Below are 21,511 nucleotides of genomic sequence, written 5' to 3' on the forward strand. Positions count from 1 at the left end.
ACAACAACAGAACCCCAGTACAGACTATAGAACCCCTCCACCACCACAACAACAGAACCCCAGTACAGACTATAGAACCCCTCCACCACAACAACAACCCCAGTACAGACTATAGAACCCCTCCACCACCACAACAACACAGAACCCCAGTACAAACTACAGAACCCCTCCACCACCACAACAACAGAACCCCAGTACAGACTATAGTACCCCTCCACCACAACAACAACAGAACCCCAGTACAGACTATAGTACCCCTCCACAACAACAACAACAGAACCCCAGTACAGACTATAGAACCCCTCCACCACAACAACAACAGAACCCCAGCACAGACTATAGAACCCCTCCACCACAACAACAACAGAACCCCAGTACAGACTATAGAACCCCTCCACCACCACAACAACAGAACCCCAGTACAGACTATAGAACCCCTCCACAACAACAACAACAGAACCCCAGTACAGACTATAGAACCCCTCCACCACCACAACAACAGAACCCCAGTACAGACTATAGAACCCCTCCACCACCACAACAACAGAACCCCAGTACAGACTATAGAACCCCTCCACCACAACAACAACAGAACCCCAGTACAGACTATAGAACCCCTCCACCACAACAACAACAGAACCCCAGTACAGACTATAGAACCCCTCCACCACAACAACAACAGAACCCCAGTACAGACTATAGAACCCCTCCACCACAACAACAACAGAACCCCAGTACAGACTATAGAACCCCTCCACCACCACAACAACAGAACCCCAGTACAGACTACAGAACCCCTCCACCACAACAACAACAGAACAGACTATAGAACCACTCCTCCACCACAACAACAACAGAACAGACTATAGAACCCCTCCACCACAACAACAACAGAACAGTACATAAACAAAAACAGAACCCCTCCACCCCTGACAATAAAGAACCCCAGTACAGACTATAGTGACCCCTAAACAAAACAGAATTCCCCAGTATCTTTGCCTGGTCCTGACTGTGTGGATTACCCGTCCCTCCACCACCACATTAACAACAGAACCCCAGTCCTCATGTGTTTGGTGAGTTACAGCCAGGAGCCTATTGGACATTATGATACTAGGTTACATGGTAAATCCCTGTTATGGAGAACAATGGGGTGTATCCCAAATGGCACCCTGTTCCCTATATAGTGCACTACTTTCGACCAGGACCCATAGAGCTCTGGTAAAAAGTAGAGCACTATATAGGGAATAGGGTGCGATTTGGGACTTATACTAGGACTACTGGTTGAAAACAGAAAACAATCTCCTTCCTCTGTATGTTAAGGTGTTTATGTTGCGTCCAGTTGAAACCAGATGGATCCGACTGGCTGTGGATGTTAAGGTGTTTATGTTGCGTCCAGTTGAAACCAGATGGATCCGACTGGCTGTGGATGTTAAGGTGTTTATGTTGCGTCCAGTTGAAACCAGATGGATCCGACTGGCTGTGGATGTTAAGGTGTTTATGTTGCGTCCAGTTGAAACCAGATGGATCCGACTGGCTGTGGATGGTTAAGGTGTTTATGTTGCGTCCAGTTGAAACCAGATGGATCCGACTGGCTGTGGATGTTAAGGTGTTTATGTTGCGTCCAGTTGAAACCAGATGGATCCGACTGGCTGTGGATGTTAAGGTGTTGTTACAGCAACACGGCCGTCTCAGCTTCTTTCATATTACCATTAATGGTCGTCTGGTGGGGGGGGTTATATTGGTCCTATTTCAACTCTGTATTAATATGTGTGAATTTGGAAATGTGTCTTCTGCGTATCCCAAGTCCCCCGGAGACACCCGGCGAGAGTGGAGGTCACGGTCATCTCAGCCTGTTCAGCAGCTCTCTGTGTGGTCCTGGTGTGGTTCAACCAGAAACAGTCTCTGGTTCATTTACCATTCTGACAGTCACTCACCATTATGGCAAAGTTGGGCATATTGATATATGGAAAACAGATTGAATTACTTGAATAACTTGAAGTTGTCATGAACATTAGTTCGTTTGGCTTTGAAGCATTAGCTTAATCATCTCTCCTTTCCTCTCCTGTCCTCTCCTGTCCTCTCCTGTCCTCCCCTTTCCTCTCCTTTCATCTCCTGTCCTCCCCTGTCCTCTCCTGTCTTCTCCTGTCCTCCCCTTTCCTCTCCTGTCCTCTCCTGTCCTCTTCTGTCCTCTCCTGTCCTCCCCTTTCCTCTCCTGTCCCCTTCTGTCTTCTCCTGTCCTCTCCTTTCCTCTCCTGTCCTCTCCTGTCCTCCCCTTTCCTCTCCTGTCCTCTCCTGTCCTCCCCTTTCCTCTCCTGTCCTCTCTTTTCCTCTCCTGTCCTCTCTTTTCCTCTCCTGTCCTCCCCTTTCCTCTCCTGTCCTCCTGTCCTCTCCTGTCTTCTTCTGTCGTCTCCTGTCTTCTCCTCTCCTCCCCTTTCCTCTCCTTTCATCTCCTGTCCTCCCCTTTCCTCTCCTGTCCTCTCCTGTCCTCCCCTTTCCTCTCCTGTCCTCCCCTTTCCTCTCCTGTCCTCTCTTTTCCTCTCCTGTCCTCTTCTGTCGTCTCCTGTCTTCTCTTGTCTTCTCCTCCCCTTTCCTCTCCTTTCATCCCCTTTCCTCTCCTGACCTCTCCTGTCCTCCTCTCCTGTCCTCCTCTCCTGTCCTCTCTTTTCCCCTCCTGTCCTCTCCGGTCCTCTCTGTTTGACAGAAAATTGAATGACAGTGAGTAAGAGGTAGTGTTGTGTGGGCAGCCGAAGTCTGGCCATCAACAGGTTCTGACTGTTCTGTTCCCCAGATGAGATGAGTCAACTATCATCATCTATCATTCAATCTGTATCTCAGTCTTCTGTTGAACAGCCCTGCAACCTCCACTACAGCTATCTCTCTTCCTCTCTCTCTCTCTCCTGTTGGACAGCCCCCCTCTCTCTCTCCCTCCTCCTCTCTCTCTCTCTCTCTCTCTCTCTCTCTCTCTCTGTTGGACAGCTCTCTCTCTCTCTCTCTCTCTCTCTCTCTCTCTCTCTCTCTCTCTCTCTCTCTTGCTCTCTCCTGTTGGACAGCTCTCTCTCTCTCTCTCTCTCTCTTTCTGTTGGACAGCTCTCTCTCTCTCTCTCTCTCTCTCTCTCTCTCTCTCTCCCCCTCCCCCTTCTACCCATCTCTCTCTATCTCTCTCTCTGTTGGACAGCTCTCTCTCTCTCTCTCTCTCTCTCTCTCTCTCTCTCTCTCTCTCTCTGTTGGACAGCTCTCTCTCTCTCTCTCTCTCTCTCTCTCTCTCTCTCTCTCTCTCTCTCTCTCTCTCTCTCTGTGTTGGACAGCTCTCTCTCTCTCTTTCTCTCTGTTGGACATCTCTCTCTCTCTCTCTCTCTCTCTCTCTCTCTCTCTCTCTCTCTCTCTGTTGGACAGCTCTCTCTCTCTCTCTCTCTCTCTCTCTCCTCTCTCTCTCTCTCTCTCTCTCTCTCCTCTCTCTCTCTCTCTCTCTCTATCTCTCTGTTGGACAGCTCTCTTTCTCTCTCTCGCTCTCTTTCTCTCTCTCTCTCTCTCCCTCTCCCTTTCTAACACTGGTTTAAACAGGTGAGGTAACACTGGTATAAACAGCTGAGGTGAAACTGGTTTAAACAGCTGAGGTGAAACTGGTTTAAACTGATTAAACAGCTGAGGTAAAACTGGTTTAAACAGCTGAGGTAAAACTGGTTTAAACAGCTGAGGTGAAACTGGTTTAAACAGCTGAGGTGAAACTGGTTTAAACAGCTGAGGTAAAACTGGTATAAACAGCTGAGGTAACACTGGTATAAACAGCTGAGGTAACACTGGTATAAACAGCTGAGGTAACACTGGTATAAACAGCCGAGGTAACACTGGTATAAACAGCTGAGGTAACACTGGTATAAACAGCTGAGGTAACACTGGTATAAACAGCCGAGGTAACACTGGTATAAACAGCCGAGGTAACACTGGTATAAACAGCCGAGGTAACACTGGTATAAACAGCTGAGGTAACACTGGTTTAAACAGCTGAGATGAAACTGGTTTAAACAGCTGAGGTAACACTGGTATAAACAGCTGAGGTAACACTGGTATAAACAGCTGAGGTAACACTGGTATAAACAGCTGTAACACTGGTATAAACAGCTGAGGTAACACTGGTATAAACAGCTGAGGTAACACTGGTATAAACAGCTGAGGTAAAACTGGTTTAAACAGCTGAGGTAAAACTGGTTTAAACAGCTGAGGTGAAACTGGTTTAAACAGCTGAGGTGAAACTGGTTTAAACAGCTGAGGTAAAACTGGTTTAAACAGCTGAGGTGAAACTGGTTTAAACAGCTGAGGTGAAACTGGTTTAAACAGCTGAGGTAACACTGGTATAAACAGCTGAGGTAACACTGGTATAAACAGCTGAGGTAACACTGGTATAAACAGCTGAGGTAAAACTGGTTTAAACAGCTGAGGTAACACTGGTATAAACAGCTGAGGTAACACTGGTATAAACAGCTGAGGTAACACTGGTATAAACAGCTGAGGTAACACTGGTATAAACAGCTGAGGTAACACTGGTATAAACAGCTGAGGTAACACTGGTATAAACAGCTGAGGTAACACTGGTTTAAACAGCTGAGGTAAAACTGGTTTAAACAGCTGAGGTAACACTGGTATAAACAGCTGAGGTAACACTGGTATAAACAGCTGAGGTAACACTGGTATAAACAGCTGAGGTAACACTGGTATAAACAGCTGAGGTAACACTGGTATAAACAGCTGAGGTAACACTGGTATAAACAGCTGAGGTAACACTGGTATAAACAGCTGAGGTAACACTGGTATAAACAGCTGAGGTAACACTGGTTTAAACAGCTGAGGTAACACTGGTATAAACAGCTGAGGTGAAACTGGTTTAAACAGCTGAGGTAACACTGGTATAAACAGCTGTAACACTGGTTTAAACAGCTGACTGGTATAAACATAAACAGCTGAGGTAACACTGGTATAAACAGCTGAGGTAACACTGGTATAAACAGCCGAGGTAACACTGGTATAAACAGCTGAGGTAACACTGGTATAAACAGCTGAGGTAACACTGGTATAAACAGCTGAGGTAACACTGGTATAAACAGCCGAGGTAACACTGGTATAAACAGCCGAGGTAACACTGGTATAAACAGCTGAGGTAACACTGGTATAAACAGCTGAGGTAACACTGGTATAAACAGCCGAGGTAACACTGGTATAAACAGCCTGAGGTAACACTGGTATAAACAGCTGAGGTAACACTGGTATAAACAGCTGAGGTAACACTGGTATAAACAGCTGAGGTAACACTGGTATAAACAGCTGAGGTAACACTGGTATAAACAGCTGAGGTAACACTGGTATAAACAGCTGAGGTAACACTGGTATAAACAGCTGAGGTAACACTGGTATAAACAGCTGAGGTAACACTGGTATAAACAGCCTGAGGTAACACTGGTTTAAACAGCTGAGGTAACACTGGTTTAAACAGCCGAGGTAACACTGGTATAAACAGCCGAGGTAACACTGGTATAAACACTGGTATAAACAGCCTGAGGTAACACTGGTTTAAACAGCCTGAGGTAACACTGGTATAAACAGCCTGAGGTAACACTGGTATAAACAGCTGAGGTAACACTGGTATAAACACCTGAGGTAACACTGGTATAAACAGCTGAGGTAACACTGGTATAAACAGCTGAGGTAACACTGGTTTAAACAGCTGAGGTGAAACTGGTTTAAACAGCTGGGTAACACTGGTATAAACAGCTGAGGTAAAACTGGTATAAACAGCTGAGGTAACACTGGTATAAACAGCTGAGGTAACACTGGTATAAACAGCTGAGGTAAAACTGGTATAAACAGCTGAGGTAAAACTGGTTATAAACAGCTGAGGTGAAACTGGTTTAAACAGCTGAGGATGAAACTGGTTTAAACAGCTGAGGTAACACTGGTATAAACAGCTGAGGTAAAACTGGTTTAAACAGCTGAGGTAAAACTGGTTTAAACAGCTGAGGTGAAACTGGTTTAAACAGCTGAGGTAAAACTGGTATAAACAGCTGAGGTAACACTGGTATAAACAGCTGAGGTAACACTGGTATAAACAGCTGAGGTAACACTGGTATAAACAGCTGAGGTAACACTGGTATAAACAGCTGAGGTAACACTGGTATAAACAGCTGAGGTAACACTGGTATAAACAGCTGAGGTAACACTGGTATAAACAGCTGAGGTAACACTGGTTAAAAGCAGTAACACTGTTTAAACAGCTGGTAAAACTGGTTTAAACAGCTGAGGTAACACTGGTATAAACAGCTGAGGTAACACTGGTATAAACAGCTGAGGTAACACTGGTTTAAACAGCTGAGGTAACACTGGTATAAACAGCTGAGGTAACACTGGTATAAACAGCTGAGGTAACACTGGTATAAACAGCTGAGGTAACACTGGTATAAACAGCTGAGGTAACACTGGTATAAACAGCTGAGGTAACACTGGTTTAAACAGCTGAGGTGAAACTGGTTTAAACAGCTGAGGTAACACTGGTATAAACAGCTGAGGTAACACTGGTATAAACAGCTGAGGTAACACTGGTATAAACAGCTGAGGTAACACTGGTATAAACAGCTGAGGTAACACTGGTATAAACAGCTGAGGTAACACTGGTATAAACAGCTGAGGTAACACTGGTTTAAACAGCTGAGGTAACACTGGTATAAACAGCTGAGGTAACACTGGTATAAACAGCTGAGGTAACACTGGTATAAACAGCTGAGGTAACACTGGTATAAACAGCTGAGGTAACACTGGTATAAACAGCCGAGGTAACACTGGTATAAACAGCCGAGGTAACACTGGTATAAACAGCTGAGGTAACACTGGTATAAACAGCCGAGGTAACACTGGTATAAACAGCTGAGGTAACACTGGTATAAACAGCTGAGGTAACACTGGTTTAAACAGCTGAGGTAAAACTGGTATAAACAGCTGAGGTGAAACTGGTTTAAACAGCCGAGGTAACACTGGTATAAACAGCTGAGGTAACACTGGTTTAAACAGCTGAGGTAACACTGGTTTAAACAGCTGAGGTAACACTGGTATAAACAGCTGAGGTAACACTGGTTTAAACAGCTGAGGTAACACTGGTATAAACAGCTGAGGTAACACTGGTATAAACAGCTGAGGTAACACTGGTATAAACAGCTGAGGTAACACTGGTATAAACAGCTGAGGTAACACTGGTATAAACAGCTGAGGTAACACTGGTATAAACAGCTGAGGTAACACTGGTATAAACAGCTGAGGTAACACTGGTATAAACAGCTGAGGTAACACTGGTATAAACAGCTGAGGTAACACTGGTATAAACAGCTGAGGTAACACTGGTATAAACAGCTGAGGTAACACTGGTATAAACAGCTGAGGTAACACTGGTTTAAACAGCTGAGGTAACACTGGTATAAACAGCTGAGGTAACACTGGTATAAACAGCTGAGGTAACACTGGTTTAAACAGCTGAGGTAACACTGGTTTAAACAGCTGAGGTAACACTGGTATAAACAGCTGAGGTAACACTGGTATAAACAGCTGAGGTAACACTGGTATAAACAGCTGAGGTAAACTGGTATAAACAGCTGAGGTAACACTGGTATAAACAGCTGAGGTAACACTGGTATAAACAGCTGAGGTAACACTGGTATAAACAGCTGAGGTAACAGCTGAGGTATAAACAGCTGAGGTAACACTGGTTTAAACAGCTGAGGTAACACTGGTATAAACAGCTGAGGTAACACTGGTTTAAACAGCTGAGGTGAAACTGGTATAAACAGCTGAGGTGAAACTGGTTTAAACAGCCGAGGTAACACTGGTATAAACAGCTGAGGTAACACTGGTTTAAACAGCTGAGGTAACACTGGTTTAAACAGCTGAGGTAACACTGGTATAAACAGCTAAACTGGTATAAACCTGAGGTAAAACTGGTTTAAACAGCTGAGGTAACACTGGTATAAACAGCTGAGGTAACACTGGTATAAACAGCCGAGGTAACACTGGTATAAACAGCTGAGGTAACACTGGTATAAACAGCCGAGGTAACACTGGTATAAACAGCCGAGGTAACACTGGTATAAACAGCTGAGGTAACACTGGTATAAACCTGAGGTAACACTGGTATAAACACCTGAGGTAACACTGGTATAAACACCTGAGGTAACACTGGTATAAACTGGTATAAACAGCTGAGGTAACACTGGTATAAACACCTGAGGTAACACTGGTATAAACAGCTGAGGTAACACTGGTATAAACAGCTGAGGTAACACTGGTATAAACAGCTGAGGTAACACTGGTATAAACAGCTGAGGTAACACTGGTATAAACAGCTGAGGTAACACTGGTATAAACACCTGAGGTAACACTGGTATAAACACCTGAGGTAACACTGGTATAAACACCTGAGGTAACACTGGTATAAACAGCTGAGGTAACACTGGTATAAACACCTGAGGTAACACTGGTATAAACACCTGAGGTAACACTGGTATAAACACCTGAGGTAACACTGGTATAAACAGCTGAGGTAACACTGGTATAAACAGCTGAGGTAACACTGGTATAAACAGCCGAGGTAACACTGGTATAAACAGCCGAGGTAACACTGGTATAAACAGCCGAGGTAACACTGGTATAAACAGCTGAGGTAACACTGGTATAAACAGCTGAGGTAACACTGGTATAAACAGCTGAGGTAACACTGGTATAAACAGCCGAGGTAACACTGGTATAAACAGCCGAGGTAACACTGGTATAAACACCTGAGGTAACACTGGTATAAACAGCTGAGGTAACACTGGTATAAACAGCTGAGGTAACACTGGTATAAACAGCTGAGGTAAAACTGGTATAAACAGCTGAGGTAACACTGGTATAAACAGCTGAGGTAACACTGGTATAAACAGCTGAGGTAACACTGGTATAAACAGCTGAGGTAAAACTGGTTTAAACAGCTGAGGTAAAACTGGTTTAAACAGCTGAGGTAACACTGGTTTAAACAGCTGAGGTAACACTGGTATAAACAGCTGAGGTAACACTGGTATAAACAGCTGAGGTAACACTGGTATAAACAGCTGAGGTGAAACTGGTTTAAACAGCTGAGGTAACACTGGTATAAACAGCTGAGGTAACACTGGTATAAACAGCTGAGGTAACACTGGTATAAACAGCTGAGGTAACACTGGTTTAAACAGCTGAGGTAAAACTGGTTTAAACAGCTGAGGTAACACTGGTATAAACAGCTGAGGTAAAACTGGTTTAAACAGCTGAGGTAACACTGGTATAAACAGCTGAGGTGAAACTGGTTTAAACAACTGAGGTAACACTGGTTTAAACAGCTGAGGTAACACTGGTATAAACAGCTGAGGTAACACTGGTATAAACAGCTGAGGTAAAACTGGTTTAAACAGCTGAGGTAACACTGGTATAAACAGCTGAGGTAACACTGGTATAAACAGCTGAGGTAAAACTGGTTTAAACAGCTGAGGTGAAACTGGTTTAAACAGCTGAGGTGAAACTGGTTTAAACAGCTGAGGTAAAACTGGTATAAACAGCTGAGGTAACACTGGTTTAAACAGCTGAGGTAACACTGGTATAAACAGCTGAGGTAACACTGGTTTAAACAGCTGAGGTAACACTGGTATAAACAGCTGAGGTAACACTGGTATAAACAGCTGAGGTAACACTGGTATAAACAGCTGAGGTAACACTGGTATAAACAGCTGAGGTAAAACTGGTTTAAACAGCTGAGGTGAAACTGGTTTAAACATGCAGCCAATCTGGTTCAATGAGAGATTTTTGCACTCTAGTGTTAAACGGTTCTAATTTAATTCGCTAGAACACAGCCAATTAGTTTGATTATCTTAATTAAGCCCAAAACTGACATAATCAACAGAGAGACATTTAACCCTCTAAACTCCCGCTGTCAATGACCATAGGAGTTAGCTAGCAAGACAACACAAACATATCTGGGACCAGGCTATCTCTGCTGTAGGGTTGCAGTCAGTTATTACTATGTCCCTGTTGCTATTTCTCAATGACTAAAAATGTACTTAATATGTTTTAAGGTTTGTGTTGTCTGGTGCTGCCAGTAATCACAGGGTATGCTAGTTCTAGAGAAACCTAGAACAGCTGGAGTCCAGGCTATGGAGAAATCTAGAACAGCTGGAGTCCAGGCTATGGAGAAATCTAGAACAGCTGGAGTTCAGGCTATGGAGAAATCTAGAACAGCCTGAGGTTGATGATGTGGGTTCCTAGGACCTGAGGTTGATGATGTGGGTTCCTAGGACCTGAGGTTGATGATGTGGGTTCCTAGGACCTGAGGTTGATGATGTGGGTTCCTAGGACCTGAGGTTGATGATGTGGGTTCCTAGGACCTGAGGTTGATGATGTGGGTTCCTAGGACCTGAGGTTGATGATGTGGGTTCCTAGGACCTGAGGTTGATGATGTGGGTTCCTAGGACCTGAGGTTGATGATGTGGGTTCCTAGGACCTGAGGTTGATGATGTGGGTTCCTAGGACCTGAGGTTGATGATGTGGGTTCCTAGGACCTGAGGTTGATGATGTGGGTTCCTAGGACCTGAGGTTGATGATGTGGGTTCCTAGGACCTGAGGTTGATGATGTGGGTTCCTAGGACCTGAGGTTGATGATGTGGGTTCCTAGGACCTGAGGTTGATGATGTGGGTTCCTAGGACCTGAGGTTGATGATGTGGGTTCCTAGGACCTGAGGTTGATGATGTGGGTTCCTAGGACCTGAGGTTGATGATGTGGGTTCCTAGGACCTGAGGTTGATGATGTGGGTTCCTAGGACCTGAGGTTGATGATGTGGGTTCCTAGGACCTGAGGTTGATGATGTGGGTTCCTAGGACCTGAGGTTGATGATGTGGGTTCCTAGGACCTGAGGTTGATGATGTGGGTTCCTAGGACCTGAGGTTGATGATGTGGGTTCCTAGGACCTGAGGTTGATGATGTGGGTTCCTAGGACCTGAGGTTGATGATGTGGGTTCCTAGGACCTGAGGTTGATGATGTGGGTTCCTAGGACCTGAGGTTGATGATGTGGGTTCCTAGGACCTGAGGTTGATGATGTGGGTTCCTAGGACCTGAGGTTGATGATGTGGGTTCCTAGGACCTGAGGTTGATGATGTGGGTTCCTAGGACCTGAGGTTGATGATGTGGGTTCCTAGGACCTGAGGTTGATGATGTGGGTTCCTAGGACCTGAGGTTGATGATGTGGGTTCCTAGGACCTGAGGTTGATGATGTGGGTTCCTAGGACCTGAGGTTGATGATGTGGGTTCCTAGGACCTGAGGTTGATGATGTGGGTTCCTAGGACCTGAGGTTGATGATGTGGGTTCCTAGGACCTGAGGTTGATGATGTGGGTTCCTAGGACCTGAGGTTGATGATGTGGGTTCCTAGGACCTGAGGTTGATGATGTGGGTTCCTGGGACCTGAGGTTGATGATGTGGGTTCCTAGGACCTGAGGTTGATGATGTGGGTTCCTAGGACCTGAGGTTGATGATGTGGGTTCCTAGGACCTGAGGTTGATGATGTGGGTTCCTAGGACCTGAGGTTGATGATGTGGGTTCCTAGGACCTGAGGTTGATGATGTGGGTTCCTAGGACCTGAGGTTGATGATGTGGGTTCCTAGGACCTGAGGTTGATGATGTGGGTTCCTAGGACCTGAGGTTGATGAACTACGTCTGACTGACGACAGGGCTTTTCTATCACGTACTAAACCAGGTAAACAAAAAAAAACAAAAAAACTAGATGTTATTTTAAATGTTTTTTCTCTGTTTCCTCCACAGTGGATGTAATGTGCTGTGAGGTTAAAGGTTGAAGAGCGGCCGGCCACTCGCTCTCGAGCTCCTCCTGAAACCAACCACCTGGAGTCATTAACAGGTACATGATGGTATGGTGCCAGTTCTGTTGCTTTGCAATCACCACCTAGACCTATAGCTGATATACAGTCTATATACCATCACCACCTACAACTATAGCTGATATACAGTCTATATACCATCACCACCTACAACTATAGCTGATATACAGTCTATATACCATCACCACCTACACCTATAGCTGATATACAGTCTATATACCATCAACACCTATAGCTGATATACAGTCTATATACCATCACCACCTATAGCTGATATACAGTCTATATACCATCACCACCTACACCTATAGCTGATATACAGTCTATATCCCATCACCACCTAGACCTATAGCTGATATACAGTCTATATACCATCACCACCTACACCTATAGCTGATATACAGTCCATATACCATCACCACCTACAACTATAGCTGATATACAGTCTATATACCATCACCACCTACAACTATAGCTGATATACAGTCTATATACCATCAACACCTACAACTATAGCTGATATACAGTCTATATACCATCACCACCTACAACTATAGCTGATATACAGTCTATATACCATCAACACCTACAACTATAGCTGATATACAGTCTATATACCATCACCACCTACAACTATAGCTGATATACAGTCTATATACCATCACCACCTACAACTATAGCTGATATACAGTCCATATACCATCATCACCTACACCTATAGCTGATATACAGTCTATATACCATCAACACCTACACCTATAGCTGATATACAGTCTATATACCATCACCACCTACACCTATAGCTGATATACAGTCTATATACCATCAACACCTACACCTATAGCTGATATACAGTCTATATACCATCAACACCTATAGCTGATATACAGTCTATATACCATCACCACCTAGACCTATAGCTGATATACAGTCTATATACCATCAACACCTACACCTATAGCTGATATACAGTCTATATCCCATCAACACCTACAACTATAGCTGATATACAGTCTATATACCATCAACACCTACAACTATAGCTGATATACAGTCTATATACCATCACCACCTAGACCTATAGCTGATATACAGTCTATATACCATCACCACCTAGACCTATAGCTGATATACAGTCTATATACCATCAACACCTACACCTATAGCTGATATACAGTCTATATACCATCACCACCTACACCTATAGCTGATATACAGTCTATATACCATCAACACCTACAACTATAGCTGATATACAGTCTATATACCATCAACACCTACAACTATAGCTGATATACAGTCTATATACCATCACCACCTACAACTATAGCTGATATACAGTCTATATACCATCAACACCTACACCTATAGCTGATATACAGTCTATATACCATCAACACCTACACCTATAGCTGATATACAGTCTATATACCATCAACACCTATAGCTGATATACAGTCTATATACCATCACCACCTACACCTATAGCTGATATACAGTCTATATACCATCAACACCTATAGCTGATATACAGTCCATATACCATCACCACCTACACCTATAGCTGATATACAGTCTATATACCATCACCACCTAGACCTATATCTGATATACAGTCTATATACCATCACCACCTACAACTATAGCTGATATACAGTCTATATGCCATCAACACCTACAACTATAGCTGATATACAGTCTATATACCATCACCAACTAGACCTATAGCTGATATACAGTCTATATACCATCACCACCTAGACCTATAGCTGATATACAGTCTAAATACCATCACCACCTAGACCTATATCTGATATACAGTCTATATACCATCACCACCTAGACCTATAGCTGATATACAGTCTAAATACCATCACCACCTAGACCTATATCTGATATACAGTCTATATACCATCAACACCTACAACTATAGCTGATATACAGTCTATATACCATCACCACCTACAACTATAGCTGATATACAGTCTATATACCATCAACACCTACAACTATAGCTGATATACAGTCTATATACCATCACCACCTACACCTATAGCTGATATACAGTCTATATACCATCACCACCTACACCTATAGCTGATATACAGTCTATATACCATCACCACCTACAACTATAGCTGATATACAGTCTATATACCATCACCACCTACAACTATAGCTGATATACAGTCCATATACCATCACCACCTATAGCTGATATACAGTCTATATACCATCAACACCTATAGCTGATATACAGTCTATATACCATCACCACCTAGACCTATAGCTGATATACAGTCTATATACCATCACCACCTATAGCTGATATACAGTCTATATACCATCACCACCTACAACTATAGCTGATATACAGTCTATATACCATCACCACCTATAGCTGATATACAGTCTATATACCATCAACACCTAGACCTATAGCTGATATACAGTCTATATACCATCACCACCTACACCTATAGCTGATATACAGTCTATATACCATCACCACCTACAACTATAGCTGATATACAGTCTAAATACCATCACCACCTACAACTATAGCTGATATACAGTCTATATACCATCACCACCTACAACTATAGCTGATATACAGTCTATATACCATCAACACCTAGACCTATATCTGATATACAGTCTAAATACCATCACCACCTACAACTATAGCTGATATACAGTCTATATACCATCACCACCTACACCTATAGCTGATATACAGTCTATATACCATCACCACCTAGACCTATAGCTGATATACAGTCTAAATACCATCACCACCTACAACTATAGCTGATATACAGTCTATATACCATCACCACCTAGACCTATAGCTGATATACAGTCTATATACCATCACCACCTACACCTATAGCTGATATACAGTCTATATACCATCACCACCTAGACCTATAGCTGATATACAGTCTATATACCATCACCAGCTACAACTATAGCTGATATACAGTCTATATACCAACACCACCTAGACCTATATCTGATATACAGTCTATATACCACCACCTAGACCTATAGCTGATATACAGTCTATATACCATCACCACCTAGACCTATATCTGATATACAGTCTAAATACCATCAACACCTAGACCTATAGCTGATATACAGTCTATATACCATCAACACCTACACCTATAGCTGATATACAGTCTATATACCATCAACACCTACACCTATAGCTGATATACAGTCCATATACCATCATCACCTATAGCTGATATACAGTCTATATACCATCACCACCTATAGCTGATATACAGTCTATATACCATCAACACCTACACCTATAGCTGATATACAGTCTATATACCATCACCACCTATAGCTGATATACAGTCTATATACCATCACCACCTACAACTATAGCTGATATACAGTCTATATACCATCAACACCTACAACTATAGCTGATATACAGTCTATATACCATCACCAACTACAACTATAGCTGATATACAGTCTATATACCATCAACACCTACAACTATAGCTGATATACAGTCTATATACCATCACCACCTACACCTATAGCTGATATACAGTCCATATACCATCAACACCTACAACTATAGCTGATATACAGTCTATATACCATCACCACCTACACCTATAGCTGATATACAGTCTATATACCATCACCACCTACACCTATAGCTGATATACAGTCCATATACCATCAACACCTACAACTATAGCTGATATACAGTCTATATACCATCACCACCTACACCTATAGCTGATATACAGTCTATATACCATCACCACCTAGACCTATATCTGATATATAGTCTATATACCATCACCACCTACACCTATAGCTGATATACAGTCTATATACCATCAACACCTACAACTATAGCTTATATACAGTCTATATACCATCAACACCTACAACTATAGCTGATATACAGTCTATATACCATCAACACCTACAACTATAGCTGATATACAGTCTATATACCATCAACACCTACAACTATAGCTGATATACAGTCCATATACCATCACCACCTACAACTATAGCTGATATACAGTCCATATACCATCACCACCTACACCTATAGCTGATATACAGTCTATATACCATCACCACCTACAACTATAGCTGATATACAGTCTATATACCATCAACACCTACAACTATAGCTGATATACAGTCCATATACCATCATCACCTACACCTATAGCTGATATACAGTCTATATACCATCACCACCTACAACTATAGCTGATATACAGTCTATATACCATCACCACCTACAACTATAGCTGATATACAGTCTATATACCATCACCACCTACAACTATAGCTGATATACAGTCTATATACCATCACCACCTACAACTATAGCTGATATACAGTCCATATACCATCACCACCTATAGCTGATATACAGTCTATATACCATCACCACCTACAACTATAGCTGATATACAGTCTATATACCATCACCACCTACACCTATAGCTGATATACAGTCTATATACCATCACCACCTATAGCTGATATACAGTCTATATACCATCAACACCTACAACTATAGCTGATATACAGTCCATATACCATCACCACCTATAGCTGATATACAGTCTATATACCATCACCACCTATAGCTGATATACAGTCTATATACCATCAACACCTACAACTATAGCTGATATACAGTCCATATACCATCACCACCTATAGCTGATATACAGTCTATATACCATCACCACCTATAGCTGATATACAGTCTATATACCATCACCACCTACACCTATAGCTGATATACAGTCCATATACCATCACCACCTATAGCTGATATACAGTCTATATACCATCAACACCTACAACTATAGCTGATATACAGTCTATATACCATCACCACCTATAGCTGATATACAGTCCATATACCATCAACACCTACACCTATAGCTGATATACAGTCTAAATACCATCACCACCTACAACTATAGCTGATATACAGTCTATATACCATCACCACCTACACCTATAGCTGATATACAGTCTATATACCATCACCACCTAGACCTATAGCTGATATACAGTCTATATACCATCACCAGCTACAACTATAGCTGATATACAGTCTAAATACCATCACCACCTAGACCTATATCTGATATACAGTCTAAATACCATCAACACCTAGAGCTATAGCTGATATACAGTCTATATACCATCACCACCTACACCTATAGCTGATATACAGTCTATATACCATCACCACCTAGACCTATAGCTGATATACAGTCTATATACCATCACCAGCTACAACTATAGCTGATATACAGTCTATATACCATCACCACCTAGACCTATATCTGATATACAGTCTAAATACCATCAACACCTAGACCTATAGCTGATATACAGTCTATATACCATCAACACCTACAACTATAGCTGATATACAGTCTATATACCACCACCTAGACCTATAGCTGATATACAGTCTATATACCATCACCACCTAGACCTATATCTGATATACAGTCTATATACCATCACCATCTAAACCTATAGCTGATATACAGTCTAAATACCATCAACACCTACAACTATAGCTGATATACAGTCTATATACCATCACCACCTAGACCTATAGCTGATATACAGTCTAAATACCATCAACACCTAGACCTATAGCTGATATACAGTCTATATACCATCAACACCTACAACTATAGCTGATATACAGTCTATATACCACCACCTAGACCTATATCTGATATACAGTCTAAATACCATCAACACCTACAACTATAGCTGATATACAGTCTATATACCATCACCACCTAGACCTATAGCTGATATACAGTCTATATACCATCACCACCTAGACCTATAGCTGATATACAGTCTATATACCATCACCACCTAGACCTATATCTGATATACAGTCTAAATACCATCAACACCTACAACTATAGCTGATATACAGTCTATATACCACCACCACCTACAACTATAGCTGATATACAGTCTATATACCACCACCTAGACCTATAGCTGATATACAGTCTAAATACCATCAACACCTAGACCTATAGCTGATATACAGTCTATATACCATCAACACCTACACCTATAGCTGATATACAGTCTATATACCATCATCACCTATAGCTGATATACAGTCTATATACCATCACCACCTATAGCTGATATACAGTCTATATACCATCAACACCTACAACTATAGCTGATATACAGTCTATATACCATCACCACCTACAACTATAGCTGATATACAGTCTATATACCATCAACACCTACAACTATAGCTGATATACAGTCTATATACCATCACCACCTACACCTATAGCTGATATACAGTCTATATACCATCACCACCTACAACTATAGCTGATATACAGTCTATATACCATCACCACCTACAACTATAGCTGATATACAGTCTATATACCATCACCACCTAGACCTATAGCTGATATACAGTCTATATACCATCACCACCTACACCTATAGCTGATATACAGTCTATATACCATCACCACCTACAACTATAGCTGATATACAGTCTATATACCATCAACACCTACAACTATAGCTGATATACAGTCTATATACCATCACCACCTACAACTATAGCTGATATACAGTCTATATACCATCAACACCTACAACTATAGCTGATATACAGTCTATATACCATCACCACCTACAACTATAGCTGATATACAGTCTATATACCATCAACACCTACAACTATAGCTGATATACAGTCTATATACCATCACCACCTACACCTATAGCTGATATACAGTCTATATACCATCACCACCTACACCTATAGCTGATATACAGTCCATATACCATCACCACCTACACCTATAGCTGATATACAGTCTATATACCATCACCACCTACACCTATAGCTGATATACAGTCTATATACCATCACCACCTACACCTATAGCTGATATACAGTCTATATACCATCACCACCTACACCTATAGCTGATATACAGTCTATATACCATCACCACCTACACCTATAGCTGATATACAGTCTATATACCATCAACACCTACAACTATAGCTGATATACAGTCTATATACCATCACCACCTACACCTATAGCTGATATACAGTCTATATACCATCACCACCTACAACTATAGCTGATATACAGTCTATATATGCTGAATACAACAGGTGTAGTAGACCTTACAGTGAAATGCTGAATACTACAGGTGTAGTAGACCTTACAGTGAAATGCTGAATACAACAGGTGTAGTAGACCTTACAGTGAAATGCTGAATACAACAGGTGTAGTAGACCTCACAGTGAAATGCTGAATACAACAGGTGTAGTAGACCTTACAGTGAAATGCTGAATACAACAGGTGTAGTAGACCTTACAGTGAAATGCTGAATACAACAGGTGTAGTAGACCTTACAGTGAAATGCTGAATACAACAGGTGTAGTAGACCTCACAGTGAAATGCTGAATACAACAGGTGTAGTAGACCTCACAGTGAAATGCTGAATACAACAGGTGTAGTAGACTTCACAGTGAAATGCTGAATACAACAGGTGTAGTAGACCTCAGTGACATGCTGAATACAACAGGTGTAGTAGACCTCACAGTGAAATGCTGAATACAACAGGTGTAGTAGACCTTACAGTGAAATGCTGAATACAACAGGTGTAGTAGACCTCACAGTGAAATGCTGAATACAACAGGTGTAGTAGACCTTACAGTGAAATGCTGAATACAACAGGTGTAGTAGACCTCACAGTGAAATGCTGAATACAACAGGTGTAGTAGACCTTACAGTGAAATGCTGAATACAACAGGTGTAGTAGACCTCACAGTGAAATGCTGAATACAACAGGTGTAGTAGACCTTACAGTGAAATGCTGAATACAACAGGTGTAGTAGACCTTACAGTGAAATGCTGAATACAACAGGTGTAGTAGAACTCACAGTGAAATGATGAATACAACAGGTGTAGTAGAACTCACAGTGAAATGCTGAATACAACAGGTGTAGTAGACCTCACAGTGAAATGATTGATTGAAAAGAGTCAATGTGGAGACTATATACAGGGGGTACCGGTACAGAGTCAATGTGGAGGTTATATACAGGGGGTACCAGTACAGAGTCAATGTGGAGGCTATATACAGGGTATTACGGTACAGAGTCAATGTGGAGGCTATATACAGGGGGTACCGGTACAGAGTCAATGTGGAGGTTATATACAGGGGGTACCGGTACAGTCAATGTGGAGGTTATATACAGGGGGTACCGGTACAGTCAATTTGGAGGTTATATACAGGGGGTACCGGTACAGAGTCAATGTGGAGGCTATACACAGGGTGTTACGGTACAGAGTCAATGTGGAGGCTATATACAGGGGGTACCAGTACAGAGTCAATGTGGAGGCTATGTACAGGGTGTTACGGTACAGAGTCAATGTGGAGGTTATATACAGGGGGTACCAGTACAGAGTCAATGTGGAGGCTATATACAGGGTATTACGGTACAGAGTCAATGTGGAGGCTATATACAGGGGGTACCAGTACAGAGTCAATGTGGAGGCTATATACAGTACAGAGTCAATGTGGAGGCTATATACAGGGTGTACCAGTACAGAGTCAATGTGGAGGCTATATACAGGGTGTACTAGTACAGAGTCAATGTGGAGGCTATATAGAGGGGGTACCGGTACTGAGTCAATGTGGAGGCTATATACAGGGGGTACCAGTACAGAGTCAATGTGGAGGCTATATACAGGGTGTACCAGTACAGAGTCAATGTGGAGGCTATATACAGGGTGTACTAGTACAAAGTCAATGTGGAGGCTATATACAGTACAGAGTCAATGTGGAGGCTATATACAGGGTGTACCAGTACAGAGTCAATGTGGAGGCTATATACAGGGTGTACTAGTACAGAGTCAATGTGGAGGCTATATACAGGGGGTACCAGTACTGAGTCAATGTGGAGGCTATATACAGGGTGTACAAGTACAGAGTCAATGTGGAGGCTATATACAGGGTGTACCAGTACAGAGTCAATGTGGAGGCTATATACAGGGTGTACTAGTACAGAGTCAATGTGGAGGCTATATACAGTACAGAGTCAATGTGGAGGCTATATACAGGGTGTACCAGTACAGAGTCAATGTGGAGGCTATATACAGGGTGTACTAGTACAGAGTCAATGTAGAGGCTATATACAGTACAGAGTCTATGTGGAGGCTATATACAGGGTGTACCAGTACAGAGTCAATGTGGAGGCTATATACAGGGTGTACTAGTACAGAGTCAATGTGGAGGCTATATACAGGGGGTACCAGTACAGAGTCAATGTGGAGGCTATATACAGGGTGTACCAGTACAGAGTCAATGTGGAGGCTATATACAGGGTGTACTAGTACAGAGTCAATGTGGAGGCTATATACAGTACAGAGTCAATGTGGAGGCTATATACAGGGTGTACCAGTACAGAGTCAATGTGGAGGCTATATACAGGGTGTACTAGTACAGAGTCAATGTGGAGGCTATATACA

General features: G+C 42.2%; 2 long non-coding RNA genes across 39 annotated transcripts; both read left to right on the forward strand.

Annotated features, from left to right (window-relative positions):
* Window positions 1-4,560: 4,560 nt before the first annotated feature.
* On the forward strand, window positions 4,561-9,168 carry LOC127926929 (uncharacterized). 36 transcript variants are annotated; one of them, XR_008125454.1, is made up of 4 exons: window positions 4,561-4,604; window positions 6,939-6,986; window positions 8,013-8,036; window positions 9,101-9,168. It is a non-coding gene; the product is annotated as an uncharacterized LOC127926929 (long non-coding RNA). The 36 variants fall into 36 exon arrangements; XR_008125457.1 differs by lacking the exon at window positions 8,013-8,036 and adding an exon at window positions 8,061-8,084; XR_008125459.1 differs by lacking the exon at window positions 8,013-8,036 and adding an exon at window positions 8,085-8,108.
* Window positions 9,169-19,168: 10,000 nt separating this feature from the next.
* Window positions 19,169-19,898, forward strand: LOC127926928 (uncharacterized). 3 transcript variants are annotated; one of them, XR_008125451.1, is made up of 3 exons: window positions 19,169-19,301; window positions 19,416-19,529; window positions 19,794-19,898. It is a non-coding gene; the product is annotated as an uncharacterized LOC127926928 (long non-coding RNA). The 3 variants fall into 3 exon arrangements; XR_008125453.1 differs by having other exon boundaries at window positions 19,718-19,796; XR_008125452.1 differs by lacking the exon at window positions 19,794-19,898 and adding an exon at window positions 19,642-19,720.
* The last annotated feature ends 1,613 nt before the right edge of the window (window positions 19,899-21,511 follow it).

This window comes from Oncorhynchus keta, unplaced genomic scaffold, assembly GCF_023373465.1.
Source record: "Oncorhynchus keta strain PuntledgeMale-10-30-2019 unplaced genomic scaffold, Oket_V2 Un_contig_8647_pilon_pilon, whole genome shotgun sequence".
Lineage (NCBI taxonomy): Eukaryota > Metazoa > Chordata > Actinopteri > Salmoniformes > Salmonidae > Oncorhynchus > Oncorhynchus keta.